General features: G+C 37.4%; 1 long non-coding RNA gene across 3 annotated transcripts in view; it reads right to left on the bottom strand.

Moving 5' to 3' along the window:
* LOC139185770 (uncharacterized) overlaps positions 1 to 16189 on the bottom strand; it is a 595360-nt gene that overhangs the window by 331003 nt on the left and 248168 nt on the right. For all 3 annotated transcript variants that reach the window (XR_011569255.1, XR_011569254.1, XR_011569256.1), the window contains exon 3: positions 9821 to 9856. This is a non-coding gene — a long non-coding RNA (uncharacterized lncRNA). The remainder of the gene's footprint in view (positions 1 to 9820; positions 9857 to 16189) is intronic.

Raw genomic sequence — 16189 nt, 5'->3', positions numbered from 1 at the left:
AAGGTCAGTTTTCATTCCAATCCCAAAGAAAGGCAATGTCAAAGAATGCTCAAATTACCGCACAATTGCACTCATCTCACACACTAGTAGAGTATATTTAAAGTAATTTAGACATCAATCTAATTTACACTTTAAGTAAGACATTACTGTTTGTTCTTTCTGTGTTAGAATAATTTGTAGAGGGAAATATGTCAATTTTAGAAGCTGATCTGTTTCCTAAGCACTTTTAAAACCACATGAACAGTCATGCTGGGCAGTGCAGTGTTTACTTGTAGTAGTCACTCACTTAATGTCTAAAAGTACTTTGAGTACTTCCTATCCAGGTGAATGTGCTCATTACAGATTAGTCTAATGCATCCATTAATTAAGGAATTAATGACCAGGTATCTGGCAATATGTTTTAGCTACTGATTCTCTACTTACTTGAGTATAACACAAAAGTATTCACTTCACAATAGTTCATTACAACCTAACCTGCAAACAAATTATTTTCATTTACTTGCTGGTATCCCTGCTATGATTATCCCTATGTAAACCCCCATCCTGGACCTCAATCCACATTCCCAGAATTTTTATTATTAAACACATTTATCAATTCTTACCACAATTTTTAAAGAATTCATACCGTCAGGCAACTTAGTTGCTCAGATGGTAAAGAATCCGCCCCCATTGTGGAAGACCTGGGTTTGATTCCTGGGTTGGGAAGATCTCCTGGAGAAGGAAATGGCTACCCACTCCAGTGGGAGAATTCCATGGACAGAGAAGCCTGGTGGTCTACAGTCCATGGTCGCAAAGAGTCAGACACAACTGAGCAACTAAAACTTTCACATAGACATTCAATACCATTTTAAAGATAATTATTACCTGTGACGGAGAAGGCAGTGGCACCCCACTCCAGTACTCTTGCCTGGAAAATCCCATGGACGGAGGAGCCTGGTAGGCTGCAGTCCATGGGGTCGCTAAGAGTCAGACACGACTGAGTGACTTCACTTTCACTTTTCACTTTCATGCATTGGAGAAAGAAATGGCAGCCCACTCCAGTGTTCTTGCCTGGAGATTCCCAGGGATGGGGAAGCCTGGTGGGCTGCTGTCTATGGGGTCGCACAGAGTCGGACACAACTGAAGTGACTTAGCAGCATTACCTGTGATGAGAGACAAAACTATTCACCAGAATTCTGTTCAGGATGAGTATGGTCTTTGTTGAAAGTAACTCTTCAATAAACTAAAACAGAATCGGAGACAAGAATGACAGTGAATGTGAACACAAGTTTTCTTAATTGAATTCTGCCTTTACCTCAAGTGAATGGGGAGAGAATTAAAGAGTAGAAAAGAAATTGTCAACAGACCCTAAAGACTACATGATGTGACTTATCCTCCATGATAACACATATATGTACATGCATAAAATGATGAAATGCTTAAAAGCGATGGATGTTTTTTGTGTGCGTGAAAACCGAAGAAGCACTGGGGTTTGGTTTCGATTGTCCTGGGCTGCATGGGATAGCAACTCAGAGTCAAGAGCATGAAGATTCAGAGAAAGTGAGACACAAGAATGCACCACGTGGAGAGAAGGTTATTTATTATCTCAGGAGGTGCAGTTGGTCTCCATGAGTCAGGACACCTTACCTCACTGGTTATATAGCTACAGAACAAGAGCTGAATTCCAGACTTGACGAGTATTTGGCAGGAATACTGTAGAGGAGATTTAACTTTCAAACAAGGAGCTAGCCTTCATGACCTTTCCAGAGTAGAAAGCTTATGTCTCTACAACTATATCTATAGTTGATAAACAGGATTAGCAAATTATACTTCTAATTATATTTTAGTACTAAACAAATTGCTGCACTGTGCTGTGCTAAGTTGTTTCAGTCGTGTCCAACTCTGTGCAACTCTACAGATTGTAGCCTGCCAGGCTCCTCTGTCTATGGGATTCTCAAATCCAAATGCTTAGATAAAGGCTCATTTTACAGAAAGATACACATTATTTTGCCTTCTGGTTCTAGAACAAAATCTTATAAAATGCAAATACTCCCTATCCATGCTTCATAGCTGTGACTATTAGAATTTCATCTCTGACACACTGCACAATTACCAAATATAATCTTATTAAAGTCTAGAATAGAAGGATGGAGATCCACATTCCCAAGTGAATTTTGGCAATAAGCACAACTTGCTCACATCTTAGACCCAGAAAGCTATAGGATCAAAATATTCACATAATCAAAGACTACTTTTATTTCAGTTTTCCCAGTGGTTATATGTTTATGTTTTATAAAATATGGATTTTTAGCATGAAAATGTATGGAGAGGGCAGCAGAACAAAATGCAGTATAAATAAGAGGGTAGTAATATTAAAAGCAAAAATTACAAATTATTGTGCTGAATTACTAAATGAAAAGTATGGAGAAAATGTGAGAAATGTTGAGAAAGGGATTGTGCTAAATCCCTAAAGAATATCTGAAATACTCTTATCAGTATTTGGTGTAATGAAAGTGTCTTAGTCTCAAATGTCATCAAAAGCTAGAGTTTCTGACCAACCCTATATAACCATTGTTATCATACTGAGATAATACTATCTTAGTGAAAAGCAGGAGGCAAGACATGCTAGTTAACATGCAAGCATTTTTGTCTAATTTTGTCATATAAAATAAATTATACCTGGAACTTCGAAATAATGAAAATACACAATGAGCTTCCATTACAATCTTTATTATCAGAAACCTCAATATATAAATAACAGCTATAGTTCTTACTGTTCTTTACTTTTATTTTTAAAGAACTGAAAATTAAATTCAAATATTAAAAAAAGTAATTGTGCAATTAAAGGTGCAGTGAACCTCCTAATTTCATCAATACAGCAGACAAGATAAGCTCTTTCTGCTACAAATGTCTGGAAATGCTGTATGAAACACAACAACCTTTTTTTTTTCCAGCTGTGCCACTGCAGGTAGGATCCTAGCTGCCTGACTAGGGACTGAATCCATACCCCCTGCTGTGGAAGTGCAGAGTCCTAACCACTAGATTGCCAGTGAATTCCCCAAACATCCTTTTAATACATAATTGAGCAAGAAAGTTAACTAAGTATGCAGTGCCAGATCTGGAGAAAAACCTAAAAACTAGAACAGAAAGCTCATGCCCAACCCTGGGAAGGGTTATATGGAAGTCAGCATGGAGTTCTTTATTGGAAATACAAGGCCTTCGTTTTTAACATACATTGACAGAAAGAGGAGAAAGAGCTCTAAGCTTCAGAAGAAAGGGTGTAGGTACAACAATACTAGGTAAGTTAAGACTTCAATTCAAAAAGTATTACCAGAAATAAAAAGGGACACTACATAATGAACCAAAGATCAATTTATCAAGAAGTCATGACATGACAAATTGTATGTACCTAATAAGAAAAAGATGGCTTAAAGCTCAACATTCAGAAAACTAGGATCATGGCAACTGGTCCCATCACTTCATGGGAAGCAGATGGGGAAACAGTGTCAGATCTTATTTTTTGGGGCTCCAAAATCACTGCAGATGGTGACTGCAGCCATGAAATTAAAAGACACTTACTCCTTGGAAGGAAAGCTATGACCAATCTAGATAGCATATTAAAAAGCAGAGGCATTACTTGGCCAACAAAGGTCTGTCTAGTCAAGGCTATGGTTTTTCCAGTGGTCATGTATGGATGTGAGAGTTGGACTGTGAAGAAAGCTGAGCGCTGAAAAATTGATGCTTTTGAACTGTGGTGTTGGAGAAGACTCTTGAGAGTCCCTTGGACTGCAAGGAAATCCAACCAGTCTATTCTAAAGATCAGTCCTGGGTGTTCTTTGGAAGGAATGACACTAAAGCTGAAACTCCAGTCCTTTGGCCACCTCATGCAAAGAGTTGACTCATTGGAAAAGACTCTGATGCTGGGAGGGATTGGGGGCAGGAGGAGAAGGGGACGACAGAGGATGAGATGGCTGGATGGCATCACCAACTTGATGGATGTGAGTTTGAGTGAACTCCGGGAGTTGGCGATGGACAGGGAAGCCTGGCGTGCTGTGATTCATTGGGTCGCAAGTAGTTAGACACGACTGAGCGACTGAACTGAACTGAATGAACTGAATAGCTAAAAACTCACAACTAGGATCACATTTCATAAGAAGTACTGAATACTTTCTAAGACTGGAACAAAAGACAAAGGTTACTCATCTCACTAGTGCATCTTACTTGAGATTATATACAGTGTAATAAGACAAGATAAAGAAATAAAAACCATAAAATTGAATGACTAGGTAAAATGGTCTTTATCTAGATAACATATTTGTACACATAGAAAATTCTATAATACAGCTACTAAGTAAGTTTAACAAGGTCTTAGAATATAATTTAAAAATTAATTGTTCTATGTACATACAGCAAAGAGCAATAAAATTAATTTCAAAAAAGCAATGCAGTTAATAGTAGCAATATAAGTGATTCCCCTAAGATTACTCCTCAGATTAATTATTTTCCAACATCTAGCATCAAACATAATACAAGGACAGTATACAGAGAAATCTGGAAGTACAAGTAGATATAAAAATAAGGAATTATAAACTATTTTTATTTTTTTTCATTTTGTTCAACTATATTTTCTAATTTCCCAAACAAGTAACACATATGAAGAGAAAGTAGTTATCAATCTTCAAAATTCTAATATTCAAAACAGCCAAGTAATTTCATCATTTATCATGAGTAAGCTTATTTCCCAAAATTATTGACTAATGTATCAAGATTTAATATTTCAACTTTAGAAATTTAAATGACTATATAAATGTTAATCATAGGTTACTGGGTTAAACATTACAAATATTTTAAATACTTTCTGAGGTCACAAATATTATTATAAGATCTTTTCATAAATTAATAGTAAAGGAGATAATATTCAAAATTAATCAATTAAGTATTAGAATATCAATGTATATATTTTCCTATGTTATTCATATACTTATTAACTATCAACGGTATAGAAGCATTATTCTGAGTAGGAAAATAGAGTTCCAGGCCTGTCATAAATATTTCACAAATATGGTATCCTTTATTCCCCACAACATAGTCTGAGTTGACATTAACACAGTCTCCATTTTCACTTGGAAAAACTAGCCACACAGGATGAAGCAATTGTGAAATCCCAGAGCAGTGGGCATCAGTGGCAGGATCCAAACCCAGTGAATCTGATTCCAGAGCCTATATTCTGAACCACCATGCTGAACACAATGCTCAAGGATAAATGAGATAAAAATATTTATGTTCTCATGAAGTTTACATGTTAGTAGTGGAATACAGAGAATCAGCAAATAAAGAATAAAGAAATCAGATAATGACAATCAGTGGAGAAAAAAAAGAAGCAGAGAGACCAGAGGGTTTCTGCAGTGGGATAAGTTGGGGTGGCAGCTTACTTAGGCTTAGAGGCTAAGGTAGGGAAGGAATCAGGTATGTTCCAGAGACACACCCAGCAGGACTTCCTGGTTGACTGTGATGGGTGAAGAAAGAGAGGAAGCAAGGATGATAACTAAGTTTTGGCTTAAGCAATATCACATGGTGGTGATACTTACTGAAATAGGAATGTCTGGAGAATAAGATGGCTTCGGGGGCGGGGAGTGGAAATCAAGCTAGGTTTTGGATGCTTGTTTACATGGAAATTAAACGAGCCATGAAATTAAAAGACGTTTGATCCTTTGGAAGAAAAGTTGTGACCAACCTAGAAAGCATATTGAAAAGCAGAGACATTACTTTGCCAACAAAGGTCCGTCTAGTCAAAGCTATGGTTTTTACAGTAGTCATATCTGGATGTGAGAGTGGGACTATAAAATTGAGCACCAAAGAATTGATGCTTTTGAACTGTGGTGTTGGAGAAGACTCTTGAGAGCCCCTTGGACTGCAAGGAGATCCAACCAGTCCATCCTACAGGAAATCAGTCCTGAATATTCATTGGAAAAACTGATGCTGAAGCTGAAACTCCAGTCCTTTGGCCACCTGATATGAAGAACAGACTCACTGGAAAAGACCCTGATGCTGGGAAAGATTGAAGGTGGGAGGAGATGGGGACAACAGAGGATGAGATGGTTGGATGGCATCACTGACTTGATGGACATGAGTTTGAGTAAGCTCTGGGAGCTGGTGATGGACAGGGAAGCCTGGCATGCTGCAATCCATGGGGTTGCAAAGAGTTGGACACAAGTGAGTGTGACTGAACTGAACTGAACTTACATGGAAGGTAAGATGTCAAATAGGTAGTTGGATAAGTGAGCAGAAGGGCCAGGAAAGGAGTCACAATGGAGATGAGAAGTCAGAAGCTATCAGCATCTAGAATGGTCTCTAGAGCCTCTGGACTGGACGAATCCACAAGGGAGTGTAGATGGAGCAAGCAGGGAGCTGGAAGCCCATGCCCCTGGGCATGCTGACAAATAGGACTCAGCAGGGGAGAGCTAAAGGAAGGAAGCCCAGGAAGAAGTAGTCCCAGTGACTGGAGCCAGATGAGTGACAATTCTAGAGATACACAAGAAGGAGAGGGTTCATGTGGGTGGAACTCTTTCTCAAATGATGAGCTAAAGGGAACAGTATCTTACTTTAGACCAATAATATATTCTTGCAAACTTGTATAAATTTAAATAACTTATTTTCACAGAAAAGCCTGATACTTCAAAGAACACTAAAATAATTTTACAAAGATAAACATCTTTTATGAATGAAGAGTACATTTCTTAATCAAATGAGTAAACCAAGATTCTCATACATTAGCTTGCTTAAGGCAGGATTTAATATGTAGTATACCAAATCATGGGGAAGATTACATTAAGGCTTGAACTCAATTTCAGATGCCATAAAAAATAAACTCTATTTGGGTTATATTAGATAGCATCACTGATTCAGTCTATATGAATTTGAGCAGACTCTGGGAGATAGTGAAGGGCAGGAAAGCCTGGTATGCTGAAATCCATGGGGTTGCAGAGTCAGACATGACTTAGTAACTGAACAGCAAAGGACTATATTTACCTTCTAGAGTTCACATAAAGATTATCACCATAATAGTTGCTGTTAATTAAATGCTCACTTTATATTAATTTAACCCTCACAGATCTTATGAGTTAAACACTTTTATTATATCCACTTTTTTTTTTTTTTAAAGATGAGGAATTTCGACCATAAGACAGGTAGAAGTGACTTTCCCAGTATCAGCTATAATTCCACACTGGTCATTCCTAGAAACTTCAGTCCTTATACTGGTGACACAGTTAAATACCTCTGGACTCTTTTAAACCTCTTATTAAAGTTTGTTTCCTCCTTTCTTTTCTCTTCTATCCATACTCTTCCTGCTATTAGAGACAGACATGAAAACCAAGGTAAAAGTAACAAGAAAAGAATTAAGGAGATAGTCACAGATCATCATGGCTGAAAACTCAGCTAAAAGGGTGACTATAATTGAGTTTTTGAGTTTCCTGGCAGCAGGAGCAAAAAGGAAGACATCTTAGATTACAAAATTTCCAGTGTCTTGTAAAAGGAAACATACCAATTAGCTGAGAGACCTTTTTGGTCCCCATCCTTAAATCCAACACCATTTCTTACATGTGTTTATTTTAGGGAAAAATGAACCATATAAGATCAGAGACTTCAAGAGCAACTCCTCCAAAGATAAAGAAATATTCTTCATCTGGTTGTACTTAGAAGTTTCCATTAAAATGTGGTCAACAGCTCAGCATTCTCCAGTATAATACTTTCATATGGTTCCCAGTCATCTCAGCTTTTTAAAACTTTAATAGGTATCCAATGACTTAAGAACCATGACCTGAACTTTTAGAACTGTCATATGGGCTCAAGAGAAACAAGACCTATTATATATTCTGTATAAATGGCCTATATCACATTTCTCAGAGGTAGCAGCATCTCTGTGAAGCAGAATCTTGGCAAAAATTTCAACACACTGCTTGCCCCCAGCTCCAATTTAGGTCCCTTCACAAGCAAACTGCCATGGGTTTTAACTAATGAAAAACCAGTTTGTTTTTAGAAAACATCCTCATTATTGGCTAATATAACAGAAATGACCAGGAAGAGCATGATTTAATATGGATTAAACATGAATAAAACTCAGAAGCTTTCTTCTTGTTGAATTAGATAATCAAAACTATTAAACAGCATTTCAAAATGCTTTTCATAATCCTGGGACCATTAATGTCATGTTCAAATCACTGTGGATTTTTGTTGTTGTTGTTGTTTTTACTATTCATAGGGATACAATGAGTCATTGGCACATTTCCAGTGCAAGATGCATTTGAATAATACATGACATGCCCTTTAGCTAGCATCATGGTGCCAGATTTAAAACAAGGTAAGAAGTTTCTCCATGTACACTTGCAGTGTTCAGCTGTTCATAATCTATAGCGTTAACAATTTATCATCAAACCCAGAGACTTGCTGCCAACTTATCAAAGTGGCCACTGGATGCATATGATCAAGTCTGAGCATCTGGCTCTCCTCTGTTCCTGACATTAGCACAGACAACAGAATCAGTGGACTATTGAATGCAATTACAGTAAGCGAGACAGACAATAAAGATTGATAGCGCCTTCTCTTTTTATCACACACAAAACTAGTGGGGGTTAAAGCTTTGCCTTGAGCTGCCTTCATTTAACAATGATTGAAAATATGCAATTGTGTTGGTAAAACACTGTAGCCTGTACCACTTCATTTACTGGACACATTATCAAATTAAATGAAAAGTGAACTGCCAAAAGCAACAGTTATTATATATTAATGATGAATATTTACTTAGCATTGTTCACAAATCATACAGAGAACAGAATCCTTCTTGTTATCTTCTTTGCAGGTTACAGTTGAGTAGGCTTAACATTTCTATGTTTACGTTAAGTCTTCTGTCTACAAATCTCTAAATACAGACTTGCACGATTGGTTTTGTGACTAGCCATGTGATTACAATGTGTAATTAATAAAATGCTCAAGTTGTAGATGAATCCTAATTATTGAAGCGCTTTCTCCCCCTTTATGATAATTCTCATGCTTGTAGCTATTCTTGTAGCAAGAGAAACTTAGCCAGGGTACATGTTGTAAACAAGAGGTCAGGAACTTCAGCTTCATGAGCTTCCGAAATTTGGAATGTGAAAAACGATCTCAAGATAGATACAGTCAAGCCACAAAGTTATACTTTGTTTTTTCTCCAAAGAGTACTGCTGTAGTAGCCATTGGAGGATATAACAGTCCAGTCATCATTTGACCTCCAAGATAAGAAATATACAAAGGTAAAGGTAATGGAACTAGTGGGCACACAAGGGAAAACTGATCCCATGCCATAGCTGAGACAGGACGAAACTGCATCCTTAAGCAAACTTCAATAGATCTGGGAACACAAAAGTAAGTGTCTCGTTGCTAAGTAGACAAACATTTGGTGTACACACTGGCATGTCAGAAAGACATGACGGCAGGCAGACATGATTGTAAGTTATGTAGATTAATTCAACATTCTTTGAAAAAGACACACATCTGGCTCTTCCTTTCCAATGAGAGATACAGGAAAAGAGGGCGCTCATATATGAAAAGTAATCTTGTCTCTTTTCTAAGAGCTCAATACCCTGAGAAAGTGACATATTTCAAACAAAAAAGAAAATAAGAAGGGGTAAGAGAAAAGAGGTGGAGAACGAGTCATGGGTTTTCTAAAACCACCCCACTGGTTATTCTGTAAGCAATTAAATACATAGTCATAAGTGTTGAGTTTAGAATTAGAGCAGCAAACATACGTAGTTAATATAAATAGCAGCATGAGGTATAGGATATTCAGCAAGTGTGGAAAACTCACCAAAGTAATAGCATCACTGCACAGTAGATGGAGAATCTGGAAGTAAAAAAGCAACTGAATCAGTATTCATGAAATGTAAAGGAAACAATTATGTTCTCCAGAATTTACCTGGAAGCAAAATCTAAGTGAAATCAGTCTTTCTGAGCACATTTAAATTCTAAGGTCCATGTTGCCTTGAAATTGTTTAGAGATATGTAACCTTTGTGGGTTATTCTCAAATGCAGTTGACTACCAGGTTTATCTCAGGAGCTTTGTAAAGTGCACATCTCTGGGTCCCAATCTTTGAGATTTTTATTCAATACACTTTGGGTGGAGCATGATGTACTCACTACAGAATATATGGAAATAAAGTATGAAAAAGCTTAAAGAAAACCTATCATCTGTAAACCCACCATTTCTGTGACCCATCTTTTATTTCATGTCTATCTTTTCATCTATGAATGTAGAATTTTTCAAGTCAATAATATTTTCAATAACTTTAGGGGAGTCACTTTACAAAAATATAAATTAACAAACATGTTTATAGCTAAAAATCAGTATATGATGTATCAATGCAATAAAAATATGAAAGAATGTTCCTGCTATCCTTCAGTATCTGTTCTCACAGAGTTAGTTATTGTTAAACACAGATGTGTCTTTACAATCTTTATTTTAGTCTTTACCACATCATTTACAGTGAGATTGTGTCCCGGCCTCTCGCACCCTTTCATGTGGTTTTCTTGTCATTTTCACAATGTGGAGTCATCACTCAGCCAGCCCTTAAGGTTTTTTTGTTTTGTTTTTTTAAGAGGGAATTGTTTCATAGGTAGCTGTAAACTCAGTGTGTCTATGGCAGGAAATGAGTTCAGAATCTTCCTATGTCACTCTTTTGAGCCTCGTATCCTTTATGTATTCATTTCAAATTGATTTGTGTCTGTATTTTACATGATCAAAATCAGACTATACATATTGTTCTGTGAATTGACTTTCATTTTATGTAATTCTGATTTATATCTAGATTTATCCAAATCTATTTTTCTTATTGTTTGTAATAGCTATATAGTATTTCATAATATAAATTATCATAATTATTTTTAGCCTTTACTGTACTTTTACTATTGTTCCTAACTTATTAGTTTTACCAAAATGGTAAAGAATCCACCTGCACTGCAGGAGACCTGGGTTTGATCCCTAGGCTGAGAAGATCCCCTGGAAGAGGGCATGGCATCCCACTCCAGTATTCTTTCCTGGAGAATACCCATGGACAGAGGAGCCTGGCAGGCTACAGTCCATGGGGTCGCAAAGAGTCAGGCACAACTGAGTGACTAAGCACATATACATATATATGTATGTGTATTTTCATTTACATGAAGTTGTTTTACACTATAGATTAGAACTGGAATTTCTGTATCAAAGGTATGTGAACTTATTAAACCTGAAAATTTATCCTTCCAAAAAACTATATCATTTTCTACTCTCATCCACAGAAATTACAAGAGGGCCCATTTCTCCACAACTCACTGATGCTAAATATTTTTCATAGCTTAATATTTTACCAATATATTGCATTTAAAATGATATCTCACTTTTAATTTTCATTCTCAGCTTCATTCACATGTTTATTAGCCATGCTCATTTCTTCTAAGAATTGCCTGTTTATATCCTATATGTATTTTTATACTGTGAGATTTATCTTTTTCTTATGACTTTCTAAAAAGCTAACTTTCAATTTTGTACAATGTGAATACACAGAGGCTTTTTTATTCCTTAGAATATTCTTTCCCAACTGATAAGTATTAAAAAAAAATCTCATATTTTTATGATTTCTAAAGTTTAGATTTTTAATATCTCTGGAATTTATTTTTATGTACAATCTGAAAATAGTCTTTTATTTAAAAAAAAAAACTCCCCCATGATTCTTCATATCATCCAAATACAGCAACCACTGCCATAGATGGCAATGGAGTCATGGTTTGCATCCTGGAAATCCTTTTCACTGCATTATTTATCTGTAAACTTGAGATAATAAAACATCTTAAGGATTGTGGGAAAATTAAATGAGCCTAGCATGGTGTTGCCCACAGAGAAAATGCTCAATCAACATCAGCTATTTGTTTCATTAGCATTATTACTTTAACATAGCTCAAACACCTGGTTTTTGTATTCAATTCAAAGTGTCTTTCTACTTCCCAAATTTCCCTCAAAACTAAGGGCTGTGTCTTGATGAATGTTTTCATAGGACAATTTCCTTCATGGAGCCAAGAGTTTCTTAAGGAAATGCCAATTTGAAAATGATAGGTACTTTGATTTTGTTGGTCATCATGCAATTTCTAAAGTAGTCGAGTCCTAAGGGCTGTAAGAGCCAAGTGCTGGCTGATGCACATGGATTACAGTATAGAATTTCGAGTGCTGTTGGCCATACTTTGCAGAATCAAAGAACATGTCTGGCACGTAACTATGTATTTATAAAAGACTTGTGGGTGACGTCTGTCACACAGCCCAGTCATGAATGTCTAGTGGCCCTTGATGTGTCTAGAACTCTTGCACAGGGAGGCTGAGCCACTATCTCCAATAGGCAGATGGAGGGCTTGGTGGCTTGTCCCTCGGAGAGACCAGAGGACATACCCCTGGTCTGTGTCACTTATGTTGCACAAGCAGAGGATCTCCAGGGGAAAAAAGGCCAGGTTCCTGAGAAGCCTCATGCTGTTGGAAGACGCCAGTCCCCTTTTTCCATTGTCCTTCTGATTCATTACTCTCCTTTTCTGCCAAGGATCTTTCGGAGGACAAAAGGTGACATTAAAGCCTGCTCATGCTTTATCCACACTTTTTGAGTCCAACTCTCTATCAAAGTCCACTTAAAAACTGTTACAAAGAATTGCTCCTAGCTCCACCTCTAAAAGCAGGATCAAAGTCTGTAATCAGAGAAGATTCAAGAAAGGTATTAAATTTGTCCAGTAACAGTGTTCAGTGTAGCATTTTATAAGTATCTGTGGTTATTATGATTATCAGATATATAATATTAAATATTTATATATAAATAAGATTATTAATGAAAATTGCTTAGTCATGTCCAACTCTTTGCAACCACTTGGACTATACAGTCCATGGAATTCTCCAGGCCAGAATACTGGAATGGGTAGCCATTTCCTTCTCCAGGGGATCTTCGCAACCCAGGGATCTAAGCCAGGTCTCTTGCATTGCAGGCAGATTCTTTACTAGATAAATATTTATTGAATACTGTTTTAGTCTCTTAGGGGAACTAAATATAGACTTGGTGGATTAATAAACAGAAATTTATTTCTCATAGTTCTGGAGGCTAGAAGTCGGAGATCAAAATCCAGGCAGATTCAGTGTCTAGTGAGGACCCAATTCCTGGATTGTAAAGAGCCACTTTCTAGCTTATGTCTTCATACGGCCTTTCCTCCATGACGCTCCTTGAGAGAGAAATCTCTCTCTCTTCTCTTAAGGGCACTAATCCTATCATAAAGGTCCAACTCTTATGATCTAATCTAAACTTAACCACCTCCCAAAGGCCCCACCTCTTAACACCATCATATTGGGGGTTAGGGCCTCAACATATGAATTTGGGAAAGACAAAAATATTCAGTTCATAACAATAGTTACCCTGAGACAGGCAACATGCTAAACACTTTACATGCATTATCTCAGTTATCCTCCCATCCTTTGAGACAGTTCTATTTATTATCCACAACATACATAGCAGAAATCAGTGGGAGGCACAGGGTGGCTAAGTACTAGGCTGAAGGTCACAGTTAGTACATAGTGGAGCAGACTCAAAAACCTGCCCTCTTAACCTCCAGGTCTGCCCTGCTGCTGTTCTAGCATGGAAAAGAGAGGACTTCCCTTTTTAAAAAACTCAAGCAAGATTTGTTTTCTTAAATAAGGTTTTCTCTCTCTCCAGCCCTCACTTCTTAAAACAACAAAATACAACCCCTTATGTTAGTTGTAATAAATTACTTTCAATCAGTTATAATAAAAATGCATAAGACAATGAAGGTTGGGGAAACTAATCTGTAAATAAGCTCACAGAAATAAATGAAAAAAATGATCATTTAAATATCAAATGTTCTGGGAGTCTAGTTATCATACACTGAACTGAGTGTTCCCAAATTCATATGTCTAAGTCCTATAGTTTTCAGAATATACTCATATTTGGAAATAAGGTCTTTAAAAGAGTGATTAAGTTAAAATGAATACTTTAAGGTGGGCGCTGATCCAATACAGGAAGCCCAGGTAGCGCAGTGGTAAAGAATCTGCCTGCCAATGCAGTAGATGCAGGAGACATATGTTCGGTCCCTGGGTCAGGAAAATCCCTTGGAGTAGGAAATGACAACCCACTCCAGTATTTTTGCCTGGTAAAGCCAAGGACAGAGGAGACTGACAGGATATAGTCCATGTCAAGAGTCATCCTGTCGTCCAGAGCTGGACAGGACTGGGTACTAATCCAGTATGTCTGGTGTCCTTTGAAGAAAACGAAATTTAGACACAAAAAGATAACACACACATGCACGATCAGAGGGACAATCACGTGAGGACCCAGGGAGAAGACGGCCGTCTGCAAGCCAAGGAGGGAGGCCTCAGAAGAAAGCCAGTCTGCCGACTCCTTGATCTCAGATTTCCAGCCTCCAAAGCTGGTGAGAAAAAAAACCTTCACTGCTGAAGCCACCCAGTTTGTGTGGTATTTTGTTACGGCAGCCCTAGCAGACTAACACCAGTATTTTTGTGAAAGAGTGTACCAGAATGTAGGATTCACTGGGAATTTAACTCATGGCTTCTACAGAGGCTACTAATAAGTTGCAAGAATTTAAAGGAGTAAAGTGGAAATCTGAAGGATACAAAAACAATCTTAAGCCTGGTGAAAATAACTATTTTCACTTGAAAATACCCTACTTTTCATAACCAGGATTTTTTCATTCCCCAGAAATAAATACATAGATAGGCAGATATTTTTCTCCCTTTCTGCCTCTCTCTCTCTCTCCCCTTCTGTTAAGATTTCCTTCATCATCCTTTATTTTACTTCTCCATAGGTTGGATAGGTGTGCTGATTAGGCTAGAAATATCTGACCATAGAGAAATGAGTTAACTAGAGACACAGTATGAGGTTCTAAATGGTGAACTTCTCCTTAGCATCCAGTTCAGATTACATATTGGTTGAACAGGATAAGTAACAAGAAATCAACTCATTTCTTCTACTTGTGGTTTCCCCACTCACATTACCTCATCACAGCAATGTCTCCTCTTTTGCCATCAGTCAATGGTGCTGGGAGCAAAATCAAACACTGACCTGTGCTGGAACGTTCTCCTCTGGATCACAGCCATGTTCCCCTAGGAGCTGTGGGAAAACTGGCTTTACTCCAGGAGAAGTCAGCCTCCCCTCACTGCTGCTCACTAATAACCTTTCCTCATTTTTGTTCGGATCTTAATGACCTCAACCTTTCACAAGAGGTTTGCCTCCCCTTTTTTTTTTTTTAATTTTTCAACAGGAACACAAAATAGCAGATAACCCAAAGAAATGAATATAATTTAGATGGAAAATAAAATCTATCTACCACTGTGTGTATGCAGCCTGTGCGTCTCATTGGCATGCACCAGATTGGACTAAATGGCAAGAATTTCCCAAGGGAAGACAATCTCCAGATACTGCTACAAAAGCTTTATTCCCCACACTCTGCAAATTATTTAATTTAAACACTGCTTGATATGACTCTCTGAGGAGAAGGGTGTTTTCCCAGATCCGTTTTTAATTTGTTGGTGTGTGTATATATGAATGTGTGCATATAGAACCAGCCTCACAAACGCATTCACAGCTACAGAGACTGAGCACCAGCTTCTGATCAGCAGAACCCGGGGCTGCAAACTACTGTTTAAAAGTAGGAAAATGATGAAATTCACATGTAATTTCTTCTCTCTTTTTTGGTGAGGAAAAAGGCAAAGGTTCAGTTGTTCATATCCTAAGGTCCCTGCTCCCAGACACTTGGGAGATAAAGCTAAATATTTTTTAAAAAATCGGTGTGTGTCTGTGTACATGCACCACGTGTACTAATTTCTCATACTAGAAAATGGTCATATCTGTGGATGCATTTTACTAAAGCACAAGGAGCAATGCAAAGATGAATGAATTCATCTCCATCAGCATTGGGAAGTGCTGCATCACGGGTCAGAGACTAATTTATAGCATTCTTTTAATCCTTCTGCTTCTTCCACTAGCCTAACTTTTGCTTTTTGGCTACATATTAATCAGGAAGGGATATCCACTGAAACAAAACCCTGAATGTTTTATTATGTATTTTGTCAAATTTCGTCTCGAAAAATCTTGCCTTTTTAAAGAGTTTATAGGTCCCATTAAAGCATCCAAATGAATTTCTCCCC

This window comes from Bos indicus, chromosome 11 (assembly GCF_029378745.1).
Source record: "Bos indicus isolate NIAB-ARS_2022 breed Sahiwal x Tharparkar chromosome 11, NIAB-ARS_B.indTharparkar_mat_pri_1.0, whole genome shotgun sequence".
In the NCBI taxonomy this organism is placed as follows: Eukaryota; Metazoa; Chordata; class Mammalia; order Artiodactyla; family Bovidae; genus Bos; species Bos indicus.
Note: the sequence above shows the minus strand (reverse complement) of the source record. Positions and strands in the feature narration are given on the sequence as shown.